The following is a 23,200-nucleotide window of genomic DNA, read 5'->3' as shown; positions in this document are numbered from 1 at the left end:
CAACAACCCTTTTGAGAGTCTGTTCCCCAGCATGGGTATCATACATGGCCAAATACCGCAAAAGAAAATTGGAATAGGAAAGAAAAAGTCATCAAGAAAAATAGTCCAGATTTCTCATGATCTCACCCATGAGTCAGATTTGCATTTGGGCTAACAGCTAACCGAGTAGACCAGAACAGTCTGTCTGTAAGATGTCAGCCTGCCAATTTCAACAACGTAGAGAGGGCACACTCCTTCAACTGGCTTAAAAGGACAAATCTAGTGCACTTGTTTATTATTTTTTTTCTTAAAAAAATTCCAAGGTGAAACAGCCTCCTGTTTAAAAATAACTCTCTTGGAAATTAAACCATAATTTTCTTTTAACTGCTGATTGCCAAGTACCTGTATCTTTCCATTTTGAGCAGTGGGGAAAATGTCCTACAGAAGACTCTTTGCTGTGTAACACTTAGAAAGCCACCTGACCTCTCTGGGCCTAGATTTGTACATTTATAAAATATGAGATCAAAAGAGATGATCTCTAACATTTCAGGGAAGAAATAATTGTCTGGAAGGGAAACTGAATTTTTCCTGCCTTGTAAGTCTTTTAATATTCATGGAAATTATTCCTGACAGAAAAGGGTATTTTTGATGGGTAGCTTAACTTAGAGGAGTTTATTCATTTAGGACAGAACGTGAGTTCTGTACAGACATGAGTGGGTCTTCAGTGGTGAGAGGCAGGAATGGGATGATTTGTTCCCAAGCAACAGGCAATATGTGGAGTATTGAGCTATGAGTGTGTGTCAGGACATTTTCTTTAAGAGATAAAAGAGATTTTAAGAATCATTAAGTGCAATTGCTTCATCCCAAGTGTGAAGAACCTAGGATCTAAAGCTAGACAGTGGCAGTATCTGAACTAGGGCAGAGTGTTGGCTACTGGTCCATTACTCTTTTCATTCAACCTTCCCAATCCTGCTTTGCACCTTTAACAATGACAGCAGCTACATTTTGCTTCTCTGAAAAAAAGCATTGAGAGAGAAGCTGGTTATTCTATCCATCTTTAGGCTTGAGAATTAATGCTGGATTTTATTTCCTCAATCCTTGCCTAACCCTCAAGCCTGCAGACTAAGAACTGTGAGTACCCAAACAATAAGGTTGGGAGCGGGTGAAAGACGGAGAAGTAATCATATACCTTAGAGTGTGTAAGAGGATAAGTGCTCCTTAGAGCTCTGGGAATGGCAGCTAATGAGGGCCACAAAAATATCCACTCACGGTTATCTGCAAGGTGAGTCTCTACAGCTTGGATTTCAGATCCTCAACTCAACCATTCCCTCGGACCTCTAGCTCCCGCCCAGGTACTGTCCTAGACTGACTGCCTTTCATTTCGATGCTTATCTGCTGTTTTAATCAGACCTCTGTTTCCCTCCATGACACTGTAGCAGAGGCAAAAATGAAAATGTAAATAGTTGCTTATATTCTTTCTATACTTCAAGCCAATCCCTCCCCTCCCCAAATAGGTGGCATCTCCTTCCTTTCTTTCAAGTTCGTAAAAGAAAACCCAGGATTGCCCCCTTCAGCATTGGTCACCCAGCAGGCTACTATTTTAGCAGCAACACAGAACCTCTGAAGCTGGAACCTGCATTTAATTAAAAGCCATTCTAAGTAAATGGAAGCGTTGACCCTTTCTCATTTGTTCCTTCCCAAGCCTCTGGGAAATGGAAATGGTGGCCTAGGAAGAAAACTGCATTTGGTTATAGGATTGATCGTTATAATGATAACATATCTGGAGACATGGAGGGGAAGGATAATAGGCCAATAAATATGGGGACATATTTAAGAAAAACTTAAGCTCCGAATTTATTTATTTAATCTCTGAACCCCAAAATTGCTCCTTTCAAGTATCCTCAAAGGTCTACTCTACTGAATTGAAGTCTGTTTCCAATGCCAAATAGAAGGCAGCAGTTTCACAAAGGCAGTGGGCTTTGGGGACACCAGTCTGCTCCGGAGGCCTGGCCCTAATACTGATCACCCAGCTGGATCACCTTGGGAAAATTACCTGACCCTCGAGCTTCTGATTCCTCATCCATAAAATGGGGCTAATAATCTACTAGGAAGCATAAATGAGATGATGGGGACAAAGTAGATAGGGAGAACTTATTAGCTGCAGAATTAAACCTCAGAGTTGGCAGAAGCATTAGAAGTCCCCCAGCCCAATCCTGCGACAGTCCTCCAGCCTCTGCTTGGTGCCCGCAGTGAAGGGAAACTTACCGCCTCCCAAGGCAGCCCATGCCACTTTGAGACTATAATGTTAAGAAACATTTCCCAACATGGAACTGTATCTCTGTCCCTTAATTTCAAATGCTCTGGCCTTTGTTCTGGCTTCTGGACCAGAAATGAGAATAAGTCTTAGCAGTCCTGCCCAGGAAAGCCATTGAAATTATTTATTTGGCCACCTGATGGATTATGGTTGCAAAATTCCCACATGCAAGTATACAGAACCACAGAGAGTTGAGGGCGAGTCCAGATTCATTGTTTGGGGGCTGGCTGAAGGGATGCCATTGGCCAAGACAGAGGACAGAGAAGGAGGGGCAGGCTCATATGGGAGAGGTGATGAGATCAGCTTGGGATGTATTGCTCTGGAGTAGCTGAGGGTCGCCAGGTAGAGGTGGTGAGCGGACAATGGACGTGGCAGTCCTGAGCCCAGGAGGAGGGTAGAGGCTAAAAGGACAGAGTTTGGAGGGGTCTGTATATAGTGGTGGCTGAAGTGGAAAATGTGGCTGAAATTGCCTAGGGGGGAAATGAGAACATCCCTGTTTAAGAGGTGAAGTATAAACCAGTCCAAAAAAGTAAAGAGGAATAAAAGTTGCTGCAAAAATCAATGAAAGTGCTCCATGGAGAGGAGCTCAGAGAGATTAAGACCAGGCATCCATTAAAGAGCACGAAGAAATCCAGGAGGGGAGTGGTAGCAGAGTAGCTGGAGAGCAGTGTGTCATAAAGGAGGAGCTGGACTGTGGGCCAACTGAAGTATTGAAACGTTTCCACTGGATTTGGATGTAGAGGCCCATCGGTGGTCACCACAAGGGACTTTCAATGGAGCGCTGGGAATGGAAATCAGATTGCACAGTCCACTGAGGGATTAATGAGAGATTAAAGAAGTAAAAACAGCCACTACAGACCAGTTTCAGGTAATTTGATTGTTAAGGATATAAAGGCAGAGGGGACTTAATTAAAGAGAGGTGACGTTTGCACATGGTGGAGAGGAAAGGCTTACAGGCAGGGGGAGGTTAAAGACAAAGGGGAAAGAGTATGCTGATTAAGTGTGATGGTAACTAAGTCTGGGGGAAATGTTCAATCAAAGGAGGGAAATTCTCTCAGGCGTGAAGGAAAGAGCGCAGGCTTGATGCGGAAATAGACTGTAAGTGAAGGAGCAGGACTGAGGGGGTTTCCACTGATTCTCCCTGTGAAGAAAACATGAAGGTTCCCAGCTTGGAGGGAGGGAGAAGGTCACAAGGTGGGAGTTTGAGGTGGGCGGGGGGAGAGTCAGACAAGGCAGTGGGGGAAACGGCAGGGAAAGGTGATCGGGATCCCGTAGACACTGTCCACCTGCCTGCCAGCCTATGAGGCTGATGAGTTCAGAGGCCACTATTCTGCAGGTGCACCGATCCAAATAGATGGTGGGTTTTTCCCCTTTCACAGAAGTGCTTAGCAGCCAGGACACAGAGGCAGGAAATGCAGGTGGTTGAACTTATTCAGTGGAGCGATTTTGGTGGGGATAGCAAAAGGGAAGGAGATAGGGAGTTTAGAGTTTTGGCAAAGGAGTGGGTGAAGGGATGGTCCACAGGGGCACGGCTGGAAGGGGAAGGATTTGGAAGGCACCATCATCTTTCCTTCAAATCTCTCCGACCACTTCCCCCATCTTGGACCCTTGCCTCTGGATATGTTACTTTACACCACATGTTGCCTGGAGCTGCACATAACAGTCTAGATGTGTGGGACTAGTGCAGAGGATTAACACTGTTTCTGGGCCCCTCACATCTGGGATTTACATTTATTGAACAGTCACATCACAGTGTTGATGCACACTGATCATAGAGTCAAATGAAGCGCCTAAACCTTTCACACAAAGACCACTATTAAAGCAGGTTCCTGATCGTCTTGTCATAAATGCAGTTGGCTTTTCGGACATGAGTGAGGGATCTTCACCTGAGCCCTTGGCTGATCTTGCAGGACGTGGCCCATCCTATATGACAGTTTAGATTCTGATTCTGGTGTGAAATGAGGTCACTGTGCTTCCCAGATCTGGGTCCTGAACAAATGGGATAAATGTGTCATCCATGTCTTTATTCAAGTCATCGATAGAAACGTTGAACAGGAGCAGGATCAATCCAATGGCAGAACTGTGTCTGACTCTCGCTGCTAGAACCATCTCCCTGGATTGACACCAATCCATCAACCCCTTTGTGCAGGCATTTAGCCAGTCAGCTACAAATCACCACATTCCGCAACTGTCCAGTCCACGTTTCTCCAGCTTGCCCACAAAGATATCACAAGAGACCATCCAAGCACCTTGTTGAAAAGGCCACGTTCGTTATGTCAACAGCTTTCCCATGATGCACTGGTCTAGTAACCTTATCCCCACTGGATAAAAACACAATGCGCTTTTCTTTGCTGTGTCTTATACACCTAAGACCAGATGGAAATCGGTTTATGACATTCTACTGCTTTATAACACTTCCTGTCTCACCATGACATCACTTTTCCCCAATCCTAGGGCTTCAGAGGCCACAGAGGTGTTGAGACCTTAGCTTCTAAACCTTCCTCTTACTCCAGTAGATCGGGTTACCTGATCTCCCAGCCTGTTGAAATGAAGATCGTTAGCCTGATAATGAGACTATAATAGAAAAGCCACTATTTCAAATAGAGAGAGAAGGGCTGTATAAGATGCCCCCCTTTGCCCTGTCTCAGGACTTCCTCCCAGCAGCCCTAAAGAGTATTTTAAATTTATTTCCTTGAATCTGAGTTTGAAAATAAAGGCAAATGTGATTATACCTGAGCTTTCTTGAGTACATCATTTTCAACCAGGTTACTGAAATCCTAAGATTTAAAATCTTACAAGCTACATATTTAGTTGCTTAAAAAAGAACATGGGATGAGAAAGATACAGATCAACAATAACCCAGAATAAAAATGCCAGGGTGTTTATGAAGGGTACAGTCCCTAATTATGCCGAGAGGGACACCCTTTCCCCTTGGCAATGCTCCTTAGAAGCTGCCAATACATTAAACAGGACCAGTTTAGCCAATCCATCAACATCTGTTTACAGCCTGCTGCTGGGGACACAAAGATGTGAGAGATACGGTCAAGAGCCTCCGAGACTTCACAGTCTAGCCTAGGAGGAGCTAAGAACAAAGAAAGGCACTTTCACCGAAAGGTTCACCAACCAAGGCAGCGTGTGCTGGATGCCAAGAGAATGTGCCAGGCAGTGTGTGCGCCAGACTTTCTGAGAGAGGCTGCCAGCTGGAGGCTGAGGAGAAACACTCTTCAAAGGGAATGAGACTTTGCCTGGGTCTTAAGGGATGGACAGAGTCTAGGCAAGGGGTAGGGGGGCATTCCGGGCGGGGTGTGTGAAATAAATGCATATAGCCCATGCAGATGAAAGAAGTTAAGCTGCATCCAAATCCCGTCTCACTTTGCAAATACATTCGTGGGGCATTGGTTCCAGGACTCCTGAGGATACCGTAATCAGAGGATGCTCAAGTCCCTTGTATAAAATGGCGTAGTATTTGCCTGTAACCTATGCACATCCTTCCTTGTACTTTAAATCATCTCTAGATTACTGATAATACCTAATACAATGTAAATGGCTATAAATACAATGTAAATACTGGCAAACTCAAGTTTTGCTTTTTGGAACTTTCTGGAATTTCTTTCCCGAATATTTTCCATCAGCGGTGGGCTGAATCTGCAGATGCAGAACCCACGGATACACAGATAGGGAGGGCTGACAGGAGAAAGAAAAGCCTGCTGCTCAACGGGAAATTAACAAAGAAAACACTTAACTTTGCAAGGGTGGGGGTCTGTGCCTCCAGGCAAAGTTCGGCCAAGGTCATGTCAGGATGAACGTCCACTACACTCACTCTAAGATGCTCCGATGAAAACCCTAGTATGCTATTACACACAGCACAAATTTCATTAAAATCATCCCCGGAAATTTAAGATTTGAGACTAACGGACTTTCTGAGAATGCAACAACATAGGCCACAGAGGTAAAGATCCCAAGAAGAAAAAAAAAACAAGTAGTGGTTTGCAGCCCTGGCTCCACATTAGAATGACCTGGGGAACGTTCAGAAAATACCAGTGCTTGCGCTTGTCCTACCAATTACATCGCAATCCCCAGGGCATCAATATTTAAATTAAAAATACCAGTGATTCTAACCTCATTCTCTCCACAAATTGTTTCCTGAGTGCCTGCTGTATGCTGAGCCTTGTTCTAAGTGTTGAAGATATGAGTGAATCAAATAGGCTCCCCACCTTCAGAAAAATAGCCTCATAAATTTTACAATGCAGCGGGGTAGAGCAGGCAGAAAGGCAAATTAAGTCAGTAAAATATATATGCTTAAACACTGACCAGGCGCAAAGGAGAAAATAAAGCTGAGAAGGGGGATATGAAATCTCAGGCTGGAACAGGGTGGCATGGAAGACTTCACTGAAGGTGACATTTGAATCAAGACCTGAAGAAACTAGCAACTCAGCTACATGAAAGAAGAACACGCCAGGCAGAGGGAACAGCAGGTGCGGTGCCCCCGAGGCATCAGTGTGCCGGGGGGGCGTGTGGCTTGAGCAGAGAGGGAGAGTTACAGAGATGGAGTCAGGGAGGATGGGGAGGGGAGGGTCTGGAAGTTAAGTAATGAGTTCAGCTTTTACTCTGAGTGAGATGGGGAGTCATGGGAAAGTTTGAACAGAGAAGTCACATGATCTGGTTTATATTCTGAATCTAGAATTACTCAGCTGCTCTGTTGAGAATATGCTATGGGGGGAAAGGGAAAAGGTAGAAATCGAGCAATTCCTGAAATAGCCCACTTGTGAGATGAGGACACCGGGGATGAAGAGAGGTGATGAGCCATGGTCAGATTCTGGGTATCTTTGGAAGAACAAACTAGAGACAAAGCATCTGGAAGGGGAAGGGGTGGGAATCAGGAACTTAGTTTTAGACGTTAAAGCCTGAGATGGCCGTCAGTGGAAGTGTCAGATAGATAATTCTATATGCAAGTGGTACAAGATGGAGATACACTGGTGTGAATTCTTGGCTTACGGACGGCATTTAAATCCATGAGGATGACTGACATCACAGATAGTAATCACAGAAAGAAAAGACAAGAAGTGCAAGTAATGAGTCCTGGGCCCTCCAGCAGTTGAGAGATCAGGGAGGAGAGAAGACAGTCAAGAAAACTACGAAGGAATGCTGGCTGTTGAGCAAGGAGGAATGTCCGTACAGTATGGTGTTCAGAGAGCAAAGGGAAGGAAGCATTTCAAGAATAAAGCAGGGATGAACTGTGTGCATCAAATGCTTTGAAGGAGCATGGAAAAGGCTGAGAGTTGGTCCTTGGGTTTAGCAGTGTAGACGTCATTAGCGACCTTGATAAGAGCAGTCTGTGATGTACAACGGGGTAGTGAATCACTTCTCTAGGAGGTCATGTTCTTGGACGCAGCTTAAAATATATCGAATGTCTGTCTTCCCTAACAGAATCTAAGAGTCTAGTACACAGTAGGTCTCTATCTGATTTACTGAAGAAATACCCCGGGGCTGCACAAGTGCAATGTTCACGAAATCACCTAAAATGATCACTCTGTAAAGTGGAAATCTTTCCATATGGAAAAATATTGTGATGGAAAGATCTCTCTTAAGACACATATCAGAAGATTCATCTTCCCATACATCTTAAATCGTAACTAGCACTGCCTCAGATTTACTAGCTCCCCTATTAGATGATAAGTTTCTGAAGGGCAAGACCATTTCAGACTTCAGGGATCTTCATGGATTAGCTGTAGGTATGACCTGAAGTATGTAGTACCAGTTATTCTCCCCACTCAGCCATGCTGGTCTGACACTAGTTTCATTCATTTAAAACACCTTCATGAAGGATCTACTATGGTCCAGGCACTGTTCTGGGTGCTTGAGTCACAGCATCAAAAAGGACATGGTTTCTGCCTAGAAGAACCTTCCAGTCTACTGTTTCTGACACACTGCTGACATCAACTGAAGAAGTGGCTCTGGCTTCACTTTGGACTGCAGTTCACTTTCCCAACAAAAGCCACAGGTGATGTAGCACAATGTGACATCGCCCAGATTCACCCAGGCCTAGATATATATGTTTATGAGTAAATACGCCTAAGGGGGTTCTTAGCCAGTTCCAAGTCTCCAGCAAAAGCAGGGTTTAGGAAGCACACCATGTTCTTGAAGGAATGCTTTCTCTGTTGTTTCTCCCCCATCCCAAAAGAGAGTTAAATAATTTGATGGGATTGGTAATTCAAGGCAATCTGAATTTTATTTATTTTTCTTCCTCATGCATTGAATGTGAAGTGTACATACCTTTTCTGTATGTGATATGTACTAAATAAATATTAATTGGATGAAAAGGAAAAAAATTGGTTTGCAGTGGCGAGGACAAAGTACAAACTCTAGGAAAGAACTGAGCATCACTGATAATACTGCTTCCTTCAAATGTCTGCTGAGCTTTCATAGTTTTCAGTGGTTTTATGGGAAGCTACCTACCTCCTATCTGCAGGACCACCTCTATTAGCGAAGTTTACATGCTGTGTCAATATGAAGACGGGGAGTAGCCATTGAGAAAGAGTTAGAAAAAATAAGTCCAACTATCCCAGCGTGCAGGTTCCAGCATGGATTTGAACCAATGGAAATCCAGAAGGACTTCTTGATCCAGCAAATGAGAACTGTGGTGGGTGGCGATATTCCACATCAGAACAGCACATATAATTCAACCTGGGCTCCATTTGACCACCCACCTGCCTGTTAGCAGAAACAATGAGCAGCCCCTCTTTGGTTCATGATAAAAATAAAGGAGACTGCTAATGAGCGACATTTTACATGCACAACCCTCCAGGCAAAGTTCTGGTTACCATAGCAAACCCCAGCTCATGACAGCAGAGGCAAAGCACATGACGTATCAAATGGCCAGAGTTCTGCTTCCCTGCAGGAAAGCAGCTATATTTGCCAAATATACTAATCAGCCACTATAGCCCTTTCTACGAATGAAAGCCCAACCTACATTTGTGGGTCTTGGCCATTCTCACAATTACTATTTGCCTGAAAGAGTAGCTTTTTGTCTGATGTTTACTTATCGGGATGCTGATGTAATTCTCAAGATGGAACCTATTTTTAAAAGGGGGTCCAAGAGCAGGGAAGGAAACAAATAGCTGCTTTCTCATTTTCCCCAGTCTGAAACTGGCAGAAGTTCCTTTGAGCCCCACATCTGGCAAGAGCCTATCCTTTGGCCTCTTCCATGACTGGCCCAAAGCTGGTGACAGAGAAATAGACAAGTGTTTTAGCAAGACCCAATGCAGAGGGTCTTGCTCTCAACCACCTAAAAATGGGATCCATGTTGTCATTGTAGGGTTCTATCAACTGGGAGGAGACAGGGAGGCAGACAAAAACCAAACTACAGAAGAGTGATGATACAAAAGGAAAACCAGAAGGAGGAAGATCTCAGGGCTTCTTATGAATGCAAACAAATTTCACCTTTGCACTCTCCCTGCAGAGACGATCAGGATGCAACCTGGTCGTCTCTGCCTTTCCTATAAGCATTCAAGGAAGAAGGTTTAGGCTTCCCTGGTGGCGCAGTGGTTGAGAGTCCGCCTGCCGATGCAGGGGACACGGGTTCGTGCCCCGGTCCGGGAGGATCCCATATGCCGCGGAGCGGCTGGGCCCCGGGAGAGGCCACAACAGTGAGAGGCCCATGTACCGCAAAAAAAAAAAAAAAAAAAAGGAAGAGGGTTTAAACCATTAATTCTCTAGATGGATCAGAAAAAGTCTTCAGCCTAAATGCCCAAGTGGTGAAAAAAAGAAATGAACTTCTTAACTTCTCAAGCTTAAGCCCCAGGGCCAACTTTTCAGAGAAATAGTACATTGAGAATCTAAGTAAGTATATTTTTTCCCTGTGTTTTAACAATCTGTGTCCTGGGTTTCTGAGCAAAAAAATGAATTAGAAAACTCAGAGTTCTGTAGGGACTTTAGGGATCTTAGGCAGTTCCTCCTTCTCGGAGACTCTATAAGGAATAATAGTTAAGAACGCAGGCTTAGGAGACAGATTTGGGTTCAGATTCTTGTTCCAACTCTTAACAGATGTGCAACTTTAGGCAAGCAATTTAAACTTTTTGAGGCTACTTTTCATCATCTGAAAAATAAGGATAACTGGGATCAGTGCCTGGAATGTAACAAGTGCTTTACTTGTTCAACAGCTATTTATTGAGTGCCTACTGTATACTAGGCATTGTTGTCAGCACTGGAGATACAGTAAACAAGACAAGGTCCTTGCTTTTTTTTTTTTTTTGCTGTACGTGGGCCTCTCACTGTTGTGGCCTCTCCCGTTGCGGAGCACAGGCTCCGGACGCACAGGCTCAGCGGCCATGGCTCACGGGCCCAGCCGCTCCACGGCATGTGGGATCTTCCCGGACCGGGGCACGAACCCGTGTCCCCTGCATCGGCCGGCGGACTCTCAACCACTGCGCCACCAGGGAAGCCCCCAAGGTCCTTGCTTTGATGGAACTTACATTCCAACAGGTGAGACAAACGATAAACAAATAAATCAAAATTTTATTTCAAATGGAAAAAGAGTAACATGATAGAGCACCTGGGGGGTGCCCATTTTAAAGTATATGATTGTTGGAGAAGAAGGTCTTTGAAAAAGGTTTGAAGGAAAAAGCTTCCAGGAAGAAGTAAGACCGTCTTCTGGGATAGAGCTTGCTATGCTCCATAAAGGACAGTGTTTCTGGACACAGAGAGTGAGGGCAATGAGTGGGAACAGAGGAAATCACCTGAGAGTCAGGTTGGGGCAAAGGGCCTGAATCATATTCAAATGACAATGAGAAAGCCCCAGGTTGAAGCTGCAGAGTGACATGACTTGATTTGTGTGTTAAAAGGTCCCTCTGGCTGCTCTGAGGAGAAAGGATTAGGGGTCACGAGTACTCTGGGGAGGCCCAGTTAGAGGACCACGGCAGCAGCGGTCCAGGGACAAGTGACGGCAGCTTCAACTAGGGGGACTGCCATGGGGGTGGGGAGAAGGCAGATACTGGAGGAAGGGCCAACAGGACTCACAGACTTAGCTGCTGGAGTGGGAGGAAAAGAGAAGAATGAAGCGTGGTTTCTAGGTTTGGGGAATGAGCCTGTAGGTGGATGCTGGTGTCAATTACTGAGGTGGGAGGAGAAGGAAAGAACTAGCCTCAGGGGTACATATCAAGGCTTCCATTTTGATTGTGCTAGGTCTGAGGCACCCATTCTATTCCCATGCAGAGATGTCAGGTTGGCAGTGGGGCATACAAGTCTGGAAGTTGGTGAGAGCTCGAGACATAAATTTCGGAGGCAACATAACACAGATGGTAGATGAGATCTCCCTAGAAGGGACAATAACTAGAGAAGAGGACCCGAGGTCAAGTCCTGGGGCAACATCATAAAACAATGAACATCAGTTGATGTTGGTATAATTTTCAGTACGCTGGGAAGGAGAGCGTTGGCCAGTTATTGTTATCAGCATCTTTCTACCCATCTATCTACCCACCCATCCTGTCATCCATTCATACCATAAACAATCAGAGCACATTTACTGAGAGGTAGTAGAGACGATAGATGGTCCTCGACTTACGATGGTTCGACTTACAATTTTTCAACTTTATGATGGTGAAAAAGTGATACACAGTCAGTAGAAACCATACTTCGAATTTTGATCTTTTCCCGGGTTAGCAACAGGCGGTTACAACACTCTTTGGAGATTCTGGGCAGCAGCAGTGAGCCGCAGCTCCCGGTCAGCCACGCCATCACCAGGGTAAACAACCGATACACTTACAACCATTCTGTACCCATGCAACCATTCTGCTTTTCACTCTCAGTATAGTATTAAATAAATTACAATAAATTACATGAGATGTTCAACACTTTTTAATAAAATAGGCTTTGTGTTAGATGATTTTGCCCACTATAGGTTAATGCAAGTGTTCTGAGCACATTTGAGGTAGGCTAGGCTAAGCTGTGATGTTTGGTACGTTAGGTGTATTCTTTGTTTTTGTTTGTTTGTTTGTATGGCCACACCACGCGGCACACAGGATCTTAGTTCCCCAACCAGGGATCGAACCCGTGCCACCTGCATTGGGAGCTTGAAGTCTTAACCACTGGACCGCCAGGGAAGTCCCATAGGTTAGGTGTATTCAGTGCATTTTTGACTTATGATATTTGCAATTTAGAATGAGTATTACTACGATGGGCTTATTATAGTACGTAACCACATTATAAGTCAAGGAAGATCTGTAGTTCAACAACACAAGCTCTGGAGCCAAACTGCTCTACTTAAATCCTGGTTCCACAAACTCCTGTAACCTTTGGGAATTTTCTTAACCACAGTGCACCATTTCTCCATCTGCAAAAGGGTATGTAGTGGGTTAAATGGTGCCTTCGTAATAGATATGTTCACGTCCTGGTACCTGTGAATATGACCTTATTCACAGATATAATTCAATTAAGGATCTTGAGCTGAGATCATCCTGAATTATCCGGGTGGCCCTCAACCCAATGACAAGTGTCCTTGTAGGAGACATGCAAAACAGAGACATGCACACACAAGAGAAGACACGAGCGCACAGGGCAGAAGGCGATGTGAAGACAGGGATGGAGATTGGAGTGAAACAGCCACAGGAATGTTGACAGCTCCCCAAAGCTGGAAGAGGCCAGGAAGTCTTCTCACTGAGAGCCTCCAGAGGGAGCATGGCCCTACTGAAACCTGATTTCAGACTTCTGACCTCCAGAACTACGAGAGAATCAACTTTTGTAGTTCTGAGCCACCAAGTTTGTGGTAATTTCTTACAGCAGCCTTAGGAAACAAACGTGGGGATAATAATAGCATGGATCTCATCGGATGGTTACGAGAATTATATGAGTTAATACGTGTAAAGTGTCTAGAACAGTGCCTGTCAAATAGGGAACATTCAAATGACTTTAATTTTTCCCCATGGACTGAATATCGCGCCAGATCCTGAGGCGTATGGATCCTGAAGAGTACGGGGGAAAGGGCCGATCATCTCCAGAGACCCTCAAGAGATAGATGGTGCCCAGGACACTCAGCAGGTGAGGGGCCAGAGGGCGGGCAGGGTGCTCAGGGGCCGTGTGTGACTCCCAGAAACTGCTGAACGCTGCTCCCCAGCAGTCACGATAAAGAAGTCAATAAGCCTCACATCTGGTTTTGAAAGACGAGTAGTTGGTCCAGAGAGGGGTTCATGCAGTCCTTTCTGGTACCTTCCTCTCCCTGTGCCATCTGACTGCCTGCTCGCTCATGAGAATCCATGCTGATGAGGACACTTGGAGCACATTTCCTGGGGACAGCTGTCTCTTCTTTTAGCCTAATGATACTGGGAATAACTGTGACCAGGGTGGGGTAGGGGTGGAGAGTGGGCAGTGGAAAACTGGAGGAAAGCAATGCCGAATTTATATGCTGAGTGACTTAGGAATAATATTTGCATGGCTGCTTTAGCCTTGGAAGTTAATTTTCTTCACCAAGAGACCCATATAGCACACTCTAGTTTTACCCAAATCTCTATAAGGTGCATTGTGTCAAAAAGGGGGTGGTGGGGGGACTTCCCTGGTGGTGCAGTGGTTAAGAACCCGCCTGCCAATACAGGGGACATGGGTTCAATCCCTGGTCTGGGAAGATCCCACATGCCGCAGAGCAACTAAGTCCGTGTGCCACAACTACTGAGCCTGTGCTCTAGAACCTGTGAGCCACAACTACTGAGCCCACATGCCACAACTACTGAAGCCCGCGCGCCTAGAGCCTGTGCTCCACAACAAGAGAAGCCACCGCAATGAGAAGCCCGCACACCGCAAAGAAGAGTATCCCCCGCTCACCGCAACTAAAGAAAGCCCACGCGCAGCAATGAAGACCCAACACAGCCAAACATAAATAAATAAATTAATTTTTTTTAAAAAGGGGGTGGTGGGGAATGTAACTGAAGCACAGCTGAAATCAGACATTCTATAAGTGTCCATTGGCCAACACATAAAAATGTGAAGAGTTTATTGACATCTTGCTTTATTAAAATTGGCTCCATTCTCATCTGCATAGGTATAAAAAAAGACATGTTCAAACACTAGAAGAAGCTTTGTAATTATATTTGATCACCTGCACGCAAATATAAGCAGTGTCAAGAACCACTTAATAGTCTTCAGGAGTGAGGGCATTAACTGGGTGTTCAAACTTGTTTACACCAACCTAAGATAGCATGGCTAACAGAGAAGGGGTCTTGTGGAATATTGGAATTCCAACCCCATCCCAAGATGTGTAAACAGGACAAGCAAGTTCACATTAGAAGGCATGTGCAGAGCTCTGGCCTCTGGTGAAAGGGACTAAAGCGCCAGTGTTTATTGCATCTTCCCCCCTAGGTATCCCAAGAGCTCGTTAGGAGAGAAGGTAGCCAGACAGGGCCCCAGGGGAGCCAGTCTCCCAGGCACTGTCTCTCCTCCCACTACCTTCCTCTGGATGACCAGAGGCCTCCCCTGTGAGGCAGCCTAGTGCCCCAACCCTCTACTGAGAACACCCTGATCCAAAATTACCCTCCCTCGGGCTTCCCTGGTGGCGCAGTGGTTGAGAGTCCGCCGGCCGATGCAGGGGACACGGGTTCGTGCCCCGGTCCGGGAAGATCCCACATGCCGCGGAGCGGCTGGGCCCGTGAGCCATGGCCGCTGAGCCTGTGCGTCCGGAGCCTGTGCTCCGCAACGGGAGAGGCCACAACAGTGAGAGCCCTGCGTACCGCAAAAACAAAAACAAAATTATCCTCCCTCCCAGCCGCCTCCCAGCACAGCTTGTATTCCTGCAGCGGGCAGGTCTCAGCCAGGGAGCTGGCTTTGGATTCCACAGCTCTTAGATAATGGTGGGAATCTGATTCTGCATTGCATCCATTCATCTTGATTTTTAGCAAAGCAGGATGCTCACCCCTCGGAAGCCAGGGTGACAGAGTGTATGTCTTTTAACTAGGATGATTCGGTTGAGGTAGCAGAGTTAGTTAAAGTGGAGTGCAGGCAAAAGCAAGTGCTGGAGGGCTTCCCTGATGGCGCAGTGGTTGAGAGTCCGCCTGCCGATTCAGGGGACACAGGCTCGTGCCCCGGTCCGGGAAGATCCCACATGCCGCGGAGCGGCTGGGCCCGTGAGCCATGGCCGCCGAGCCTGCGCGTCCGGAGCCTGTGCTCCGCAACGGGAGGGGTCACAACAGTGAGAGACCCGCGTACCGCAAAAAAAAAAAAAAAAAAAAAAAAAAGCAAGTGCTGTTGGTGTCAGGTGTTGATAAAAAGGGAGACCATGAGTGGCTCAGTCCAAATCCATTTCCACTCCTGCCAAAACCCTCCAGGGACCCAGTCTGGAGCATCGTTCTATTAAGGGCCACAAACACCATGAAAGCCCCTCCTCAGGAGGCTGCTCAAACACCACCAGATCTATTCTGGAATGCGCTAAATTTACTTCAACCTGAAGGCAAGGGATTGGATTATGGTCCTTCAAAGATCTGCAAATCCTTCAGAGAGTGTGATTTTTTTTTAATCCTCGTGTGGATAGCTAGGCATTTCAGGCTGCTTAAGGCAACAAAACTTCCCCTATCTCTTCGCTATTATTTTATCTAAAGCTGTGACATCAGTGTGGGCAAAATTAGTCCTCTTTGCCGTAAAGCTGGTTCCCCAAACCCTGCTTCTCCAAAACCCCTTCACGTGTTAGAGTGTTTGATGAGCCACAGAAACACTTTAAAACCCCAAAACAAATAATCCGGGAATAACTTAGTCAGATGTTCAATGCTATCTGGTTTCATTAGACTGCTTCATAAAGAGAGCTAATGCCTAAGTTTCTGATTTTCTGCAAGTTAATAGCCCAGTCACTCTTCACTCTATGTATTCGTGCAGGTAATGCATGCATCCCGAAGCCAGCGGCTCTCAGAATTGGGATTGTTTCCCGGCCCCACTGTGAATATGGGGTGGAGAAGATGTTATTGGCATTGGACAGAGGCCCCGGCCAGGGGCAGGCCTCTTCCGGGAGCTGGAGAGACTTAAAAGACAGATGTGTCTTCTCCGCACTTAGTGCCTTAACAAGCCATCTCTCGGCTCGGCCGCCGTATCAGACCACAAAGGGACCCTTCAACTATTGAGTTTTCAAACCGTAAATGCTCCCAGTGTTTTCTTGAACACATTTGTAAATAGAATGCTGAGCTCTTTAGATCACAGGCAATTCAAGTCTGAATCAGATGACCTACCTGCTTTCAAATTCTATCTCTGCCCAGAACTGCAGAACCCCGGGGAAACGTATCCTTTCCCAAGCCCATCTTTTTTTTCCATTTCCATTTCCATCAATAGAGATGGTTATTATAAGATCAAGGATTAAAAGGTTTTAAATGCCATGGAAGGATCCATCATTTTATATGGAACCTATGCATAAACCCAAGGGACAACATAATCTAGACCTAGACCATCCGGCTGGAAAAATAAATCAAGGATAACCTGAAAACATATTTTTATACTTCTCTTTCCTTAAAAAACTTTCTGCACATTTTCCCCAAATATCATGTAATTTAGCACACGTTTATTATTTCCTAAATCAAGGTAAGCACTCCTTTCCCTCCCCTCTTTACGAATGAGTGAGAATATTTATCTAATCTAAGTATAATGATAGATCCATTAATAAAACCAAGGGGGGCCACAGATTTTGAATTCCTCATTACCCACCTGCATCTTGCACAGCTGCCATTGAAAGACGATGGTTCCCAGATCAAGCACCTTAGACTGTGATTCTAGCTCTGGTGGTACTGAAATGAGGCAAGTTCTCTGCTTTTCTGGGCCTCCGCTTCTTGGAGTGCAGGAATTAGCCAGTCTGAATGTATCGCTCCTTCCAAAAACCACTAAGGAGAGGGGAGACCATCCAGGATCTCCCTGCTTTGAGCCCCGGCAACTTGACTTTTGCATCAGAGAGGGCCGTGATACATCTTTCACCCAGAACTGGGAGAAAGCTTCAGTCGGGTCTACTAAAAAGTCCTGCCTCCTGCCTCTACATTCAACTGGGCCGTCACTGACTTTGGCGAGAGGTTTATTCATTTCTCAGCACACTGTCGTCGGGACCCACACATACCAGATGCTGTCATTGAGACACATGCATATCTCAGTAGCTCTTTTTATTCCTCCTAGGAATAATCCTGGGAAGTAGCTACTCTACCAATTTTGCCCATGAAGAAACTGAGGCTGCAAAATTTCGAATCATCTGGCTAGCGAGACGTTCTCTGCACCGTGAGGATTCCAGCCAAGTCTCCGAACCCAGTTCCACAATCCTTCCTTTCCCTCTTGGCTGCCTCAGCCGGTGCCACGAACCAGGTTCACCCACCCTGGCCTTGCCCCCAAAGCTCCCAGCCTCACACAGTGCCCACCTGGCTGTCAGCAGCCAGCCCTTCTCTTTCACCAAGACTGATACCTTCCTCCGCTGCATTGCAGGCTCTCTCCAGCACCTCGCCCCACCTCTGCTTCCCTCCTACATTTCAGGGAAGGCAGATGCCAGCTTTTTTCTTTCCCTGCACCTGCTCCTGATGTCTCTGGCCCCTTCCCTCCCTTATCTGCTCCTTATCTTGACTCCATTCTCTCCCACTTCTCTTTTGTTTACTAAACATGCCTGGGAAGGGGAGCTGGGGGACTCTCCTGAATAAACCTTCCCATAACGCTACCACCTCCTCAAACTACCCTCCTGTTATTTTTGACTGGCATGCTTCTGCATCCAGTGTCCACACTCCCCACTTCCACTGTCTTGGCATTTGCTCTCTCCTTCGTCCCTTGCAGCCTGGCTTCCTTGGGCATCCTTCACAGATGCTGTCTCAGTCTCTGTCGATGGCCTTTTCCCATCATCCTCCTGGGATGCTGGCCCTTCCCAGACATTCCTGCCTGCACCTGTCCGCCCACCCTCCTTAGGGGCCTGCCTGCCGAGCATGCTACTTGGTAGTATGGACACACTTTTGAGGGCAGAAGAAAGAGGTTAAAAACTGTTGAGTCTCCAAGTCTGCCCTGTTAATGAGATTCAGCCTCTCCTTTGGCTTGGTCCTGACCTTTTGTGGGTTTGTCTTCTTTGGGATGTTTCCCCTTGTGGATGATGCAGAAAGAGGGAGCTGGGGCCACCTTCCAGCAGGGACAGCCACCTCCCACCATAGTCTGAGTCACTTAGGCCCACAAGATCTAGGCCAAGGGAGTATGCACAGCTCTGTGCTACCCTGTGCAGCCCACCAGCTCTGGAACTTCCAAGCCAGGGTTGGGACAACTCCCTACAGTATGGTCAGCTGGCGCGATGGAGTGCGGGGTGTCTGGAGTGCAGGCTCTGTCTCTCTTCCTGTCTAACCTGAGGAAGTTGGTGGGTGACTGGTCGAGGCCTTTTCTGGGCATGAATGAGACAAGGTCCTAAAGAAACAGACCCAGGACTTCCCTGGTGGTCCGTGGTTAAGACTCTGCACTTCCAATGCAAGGGGCGCAGGTTCCACCTTAGTCGGGGAACTAAGATCCCACATGCCGTGCCGTGCAGCCCACCCCACCATAAAAAAGAAACAGGCCTAGACAGCATGATGAGTGTGCAAAGGGGGCTCTGCAGATCGATGGTCCAAAGGTAGGACTGCTTTACGTCTCCTGGGAGAGGGAGAGGCAGAGAAGTCACAGAGGAGGAGGTTCTGAGCTAGATCTTGAAGAATAAAAAGCGGTGCATCAGGAGGACCTCATCAGGAGGACCAGGGGAGAAAGGATATTCCAGGACCTGGCCCTTCCCACTACTACCGCAGAAAGACAGCGCTGTAGAGGCCGAGAGGAGTACAGGTCAGGAGGACTACAGTTCACATGCGAGTTGGGGGATATGGCAGAAAAGAAGTCTGAAGAAGGGCATAGGATTTGGAATTCATCCCACAGGTCCTGGGAGCCACTGATGGGTTTTACAAGGCAGTCAATGGACCTTGGTGACTGATTAGATGTGGGAGAAGTCAAGAAGGAGAAGTTCGAAAGCCTTTCTCCAGGCCTCTGGTCTGCTGAATGTTAAAACTCCAAACTCCCCATTTCAGCCAACTGTGTATTCTGCTCCCCACCCGCAGGTGACCTTTGTTTCTTCTTCACTCCAAGTCAAAGCAGTGCCTATACTTCAAGTCCATGTCTGATGAGCCTTTCCTTTCTTCCAAGCCCACTGCCACCCACCGGCTTAGACCTCCATTAGGTCCCCACCCTCTATCTTATTACAATAAGCTCACCAGGGTCCTCACCTCTCATCTCCCCAATCCCAATTCTTCCTGCAAGAGATCAGACGAGTCATCCTAAAGCACACAGCTCTTCCACTAAGCCTGTCAGATCCCCTCAGTCAAAAGTGGTTTCTTTCTCCACTGTACTCCCAAAATGTTGCATCTGGATCACTCTTCAGGTACTTTAGTCGTTAGAGCATCCCTTCATTTCTCCATTCAACAAATATAGGGTGCCTATACATGCCACATGGGCACCGGTTTGCTTCGGAGTTCTCAGTATACGTATCTCACGTCTCCTGATAGACTGAAACTCTGACAGCAAGGAGGGAGCCTCTGCCACCTATGCACACCCCCAGGAACCTCTAAGCCCCTGTGCTAGGCAAACCACAAAAATGGCTGAAATGAATAGAGAAATTATCATAAGTTTCCTTAAATAGTAAACTGCCGTGAGTGCATGCAAAATCAATCTCAACGATATTTAAAGCAGAATTCAGTGTTTTTCCAGGAGCATATTAACTGTGTTAAGGGAGATACATTTATATACTTTACATGGTTCTGATTCTTCCTTTCCCAGCACCTGCCATCCCTCTGCTCCCACATCTCTCTCTGCAGCCCTCCCCCCGGCCACCATCACTATGTGGTTATTAGTGGAGCAGTGGGTTTTGGCCCATTCTAATGGAAGAAGGAATTGATGAAGCTCTAGAACCACCTGCAGCCAAGGGTATGTTCTGGGACATTCTCTTCTACCCCTGCAAGCAGCCGTCCCACACCACATCTGCCAACCTGTTCCTACGTGACCTGCACTCAGAAGTCAGACTAGAAAAGCTGGCCCTAGAGCTGGTAAAAATACCAGGTCCCTAGAGCCCAAGTTCAGAGCAGACTGAGTGGGGAGGCCTCACTGCAGAAGGACCAGCAGCACGGGAGGTGCAGCGGGGCTCTGTGTAAAAGCAAAGCCAGAGTATCACTTTCTGCAGCCACCTCCATCATGATGTGTCGAGGGAAACGCATCCACCAGAAGCACCATAGCTCTGTTGAGAGGCAGGAGGCCGTGCCAGCTGCAAGAGGCCGCTCCTTGCCCCAGCGCCCCTCCACCTCCAGTCCCAGCGCACGTCTGCAGCTCTGGAATGCCCTCGTGCCTGCCATTCCAGTCTCTGCGACCAGCCTATGTCCGACCTTGTCCTCTTCACACTCCAGTGTCCCTTATCAAGGTCTCCGCATGGATGAGGGCTGCTGAGGACAGGCTTCTGGCAAACTCCAACCAGGGACCCTAGACCCTCCCCCTCCCCAATTCAGCATTGCAGGAAGACAAGCAGCCCTAAGACCTAAAATGTCAACGCAAATCCAAGAGAGCGAGGGAGAGAGAAAAGAGGAGAAGGCCAGATTTGCGGAGGAACTGGACTTCAGAGGGAGAGAAGGTAGAGCAGCATTGCCTCATCCGTAGTTCCCCATCTCGCTGGCAGACGCCGGTAACCTCCCCAAAGATGCCCTTGCTCTTTGCGCGCCCAGCCCTCGCGCCGCGTCTCTTCTCCAGGCAGGAAGGGGGCAAGAGATGAGTAAGCGCGGGAGGATGGACCCCAAGGCAGTACCTGAGGCCAGAGCACCTGAGTACCTCCGTCCTGGAGGAGGGGACCTGGCGATGGTCCAGGGATGGGGATCCTGGGCGCGCGCCCCGGCAGGGGCTTCAGGCCCTGTCCTGAGTGTGCCCAGCAGTGCGCCTCGGGCTGTCCCGCTGTCCCCGGCCCGCTCTGTCGGGCCCTCTTCCCGAGGCCGCGTTCTCCCTGCGCCCAGCCAGATGCACAGGGAGTTTGCGCCGCCCAACGTGGGACCGGGGTTCAGCTCCCCTACTCGCCGCCTAGCCGGGGCTGGGATTCCGCACCTGGATTGGTCCCTAAACTTTCCTGGGCGCACGCGGTTTCGGGGGTGCCACGCTTCCGCCCCCACCGGCCCCCACCCATCCTAAGCCCCGCGTCCCGGCCACAGCGGGACTGTCGCTTCACCTGCACGCGGCTCGGCGGAGGCTCCGGCTGCTCCTCGCGAGTCCGGACCGAGGCGCCGCCCGGTGGGTCTCGGCGCAGCTACCGCCGCTGCTGCCACCGCCGGTGCCAACCACCGCGCCTGCCCGGAGCTGCAGCGCCTAGGTTCGTCCGCAGCCACAGGAGGCGCAATCCCGGGCGCCCACGGCCCTGCGGGTCCCCGCAGCCGCCACCCACCGCTTCTCCCTGCCCGGGGCCGCACGCACCAGCGCCGGGAGTCCGCTTCTCGCCCGGCTCTCCCAGCTGCACGGCGCTGGGGATCCACTGAGCCTCTAGGATGGGCGGGGATTCCCTCCCTCTGGTAGATTCGAGGGGCGGGAACTCCCTTCCTGGAGTGACATGGACGGGGGGCGGGGATTCCCCTGCAGGAATGACAAGGTGGGCGGGGTTCCCCCGAGCAAGGCACACCGCGGACCGAGTCCCTCCGGGTGAACGGGAGCCCTGGGGCGCTGCCTAAGAAACCTGGGGATCCTGGGAGGAAAGGATCCGGGGAGATGGCAGCTCAGAATTTCCAGATGGTGGGGCTTGGGGCGCCATCTAGGTGGAAGAGAGTGCGCTAGGGGACGGGAAGTTGCCTTTGCACGACACTTCACATAGCACTGAGGAAAATGTCAGTCGCTATAAAATACAACAATGGGGCCGAGAGGCCAAAGGAGAGGGGGGAAGCACTAAGCCACTCCAAGCCATCCTTGGCCTCTGGTCTTTGGGATACCAAAGTTAATTTAACACTGGTATGAGAATTTCGGGGAACCTCTTGGCACCTCAGAGCTGCTTAGTCCCCCAGTTAAACCCCTCAGAAGCAAAGGCCCGTGGCTCCCGGGTGGTGGTTTAGGTCATTGTGAGAACTAGACAAGAGCCCCTGCTGAATGTACTGTGACAGCTAATACCAATTGCCCTTGGCCTTGTTCCAGGTCACTCGAGGAACAGAAGCCTCGGGCTTTTCGGATTCCTCATTCTCGTGGATTTTCAGGAAGGCCTTCAAATATTTTTGGTTCTTTTTTTGTCATCCTTGACATTCCGCCTACCACAGGGAGAGGACGATAAGAACATAATAGGGAGACTGCACAGCTCTGCAAATTAAGCTCTCTGAAGAGGAAAAAGCTGGTCTTTTTCAAGTGCTAGCAGATAAGAGTAAAAACATATGAAAAATTACAAAACCTGGGATAATGAATAGTTGAATAATGCTTTTGACATTTTCTGCACAGCAGTAATTGGAAATCTTTGCTTTGGGGGGATGGAGGTGGGGTGGGGCAGGGATCTGCTGCAGCTTCGCCCAGCAAGGCGATAAGCTCTGGCCTCTTGGAAGAGCAGACAGACATAAATCGTCTGCACAGATTCTGCAGAGCCGTCCCACAGCATCAGAGGCCAGGGTGGTCCTAAGGCATTTCAAGATAGTATTTTCAGCAGGGGTTGGGGTGGGGAACTACTTGAATTCAGCTGTTCTTCAGCATTTATAATTACCAGGTCACTGAGATCAATGTCTGCGCAAGTCCAAGCTTCATGGATTACAAGCTATGCAATCTTAGGCACCCAGAGTTTCTCTTCCTAGCTGTAAATAGAAAAAATACCTTCCACGCAGGAGTGGTGTAAGGATCAGCAGTAATATAGCTACTCAGCACAGCACTTAGGAGGTACTTAACGAAATGGCAGCTAGTAACTAGAATGATGTCATTGGAACACACAAAACACACTTC

At 47.9% G+C, this 23,200-nt stretch overlaps 1 protein-coding gene across 1 annotated transcript in view; it reads right to left on the bottom strand.

Moving 5' to 3' along the window:
• Positions 1 to 21,729, bottom strand: part of PDZD2 (PDZ domain containing 2) — a 378,282-nt gene extending 356,553 nt beyond the window's left edge. Inside the window, exon 1 of the mRNA XM_060146915.1 lies at positions 21,471 to 21,729. The gene's annotated coding sequence lies outside the window, so the exon portion shown is untranslated. The remainder of the gene's footprint in view (positions 1 to 21,470) is intronic.
• Between the last annotated feature and the right edge of the window lie 1,471 nt (positions 21,730 to 23,200).

The sequence above is a fragment of the Lagenorhynchus albirostris genome, chromosome 3 (genome assembly GCF_949774975.1).
Source record: "Lagenorhynchus albirostris chromosome 3, mLagAlb1.1, whole genome shotgun sequence".
In the NCBI taxonomy this organism is placed as follows: Eukaryota; Metazoa; Chordata; class Mammalia; order Artiodactyla; family Delphinidae; genus Lagenorhynchus; species Lagenorhynchus albirostris.
This window is presented reverse-complemented; position numbering and strand designations above follow the sequence as displayed.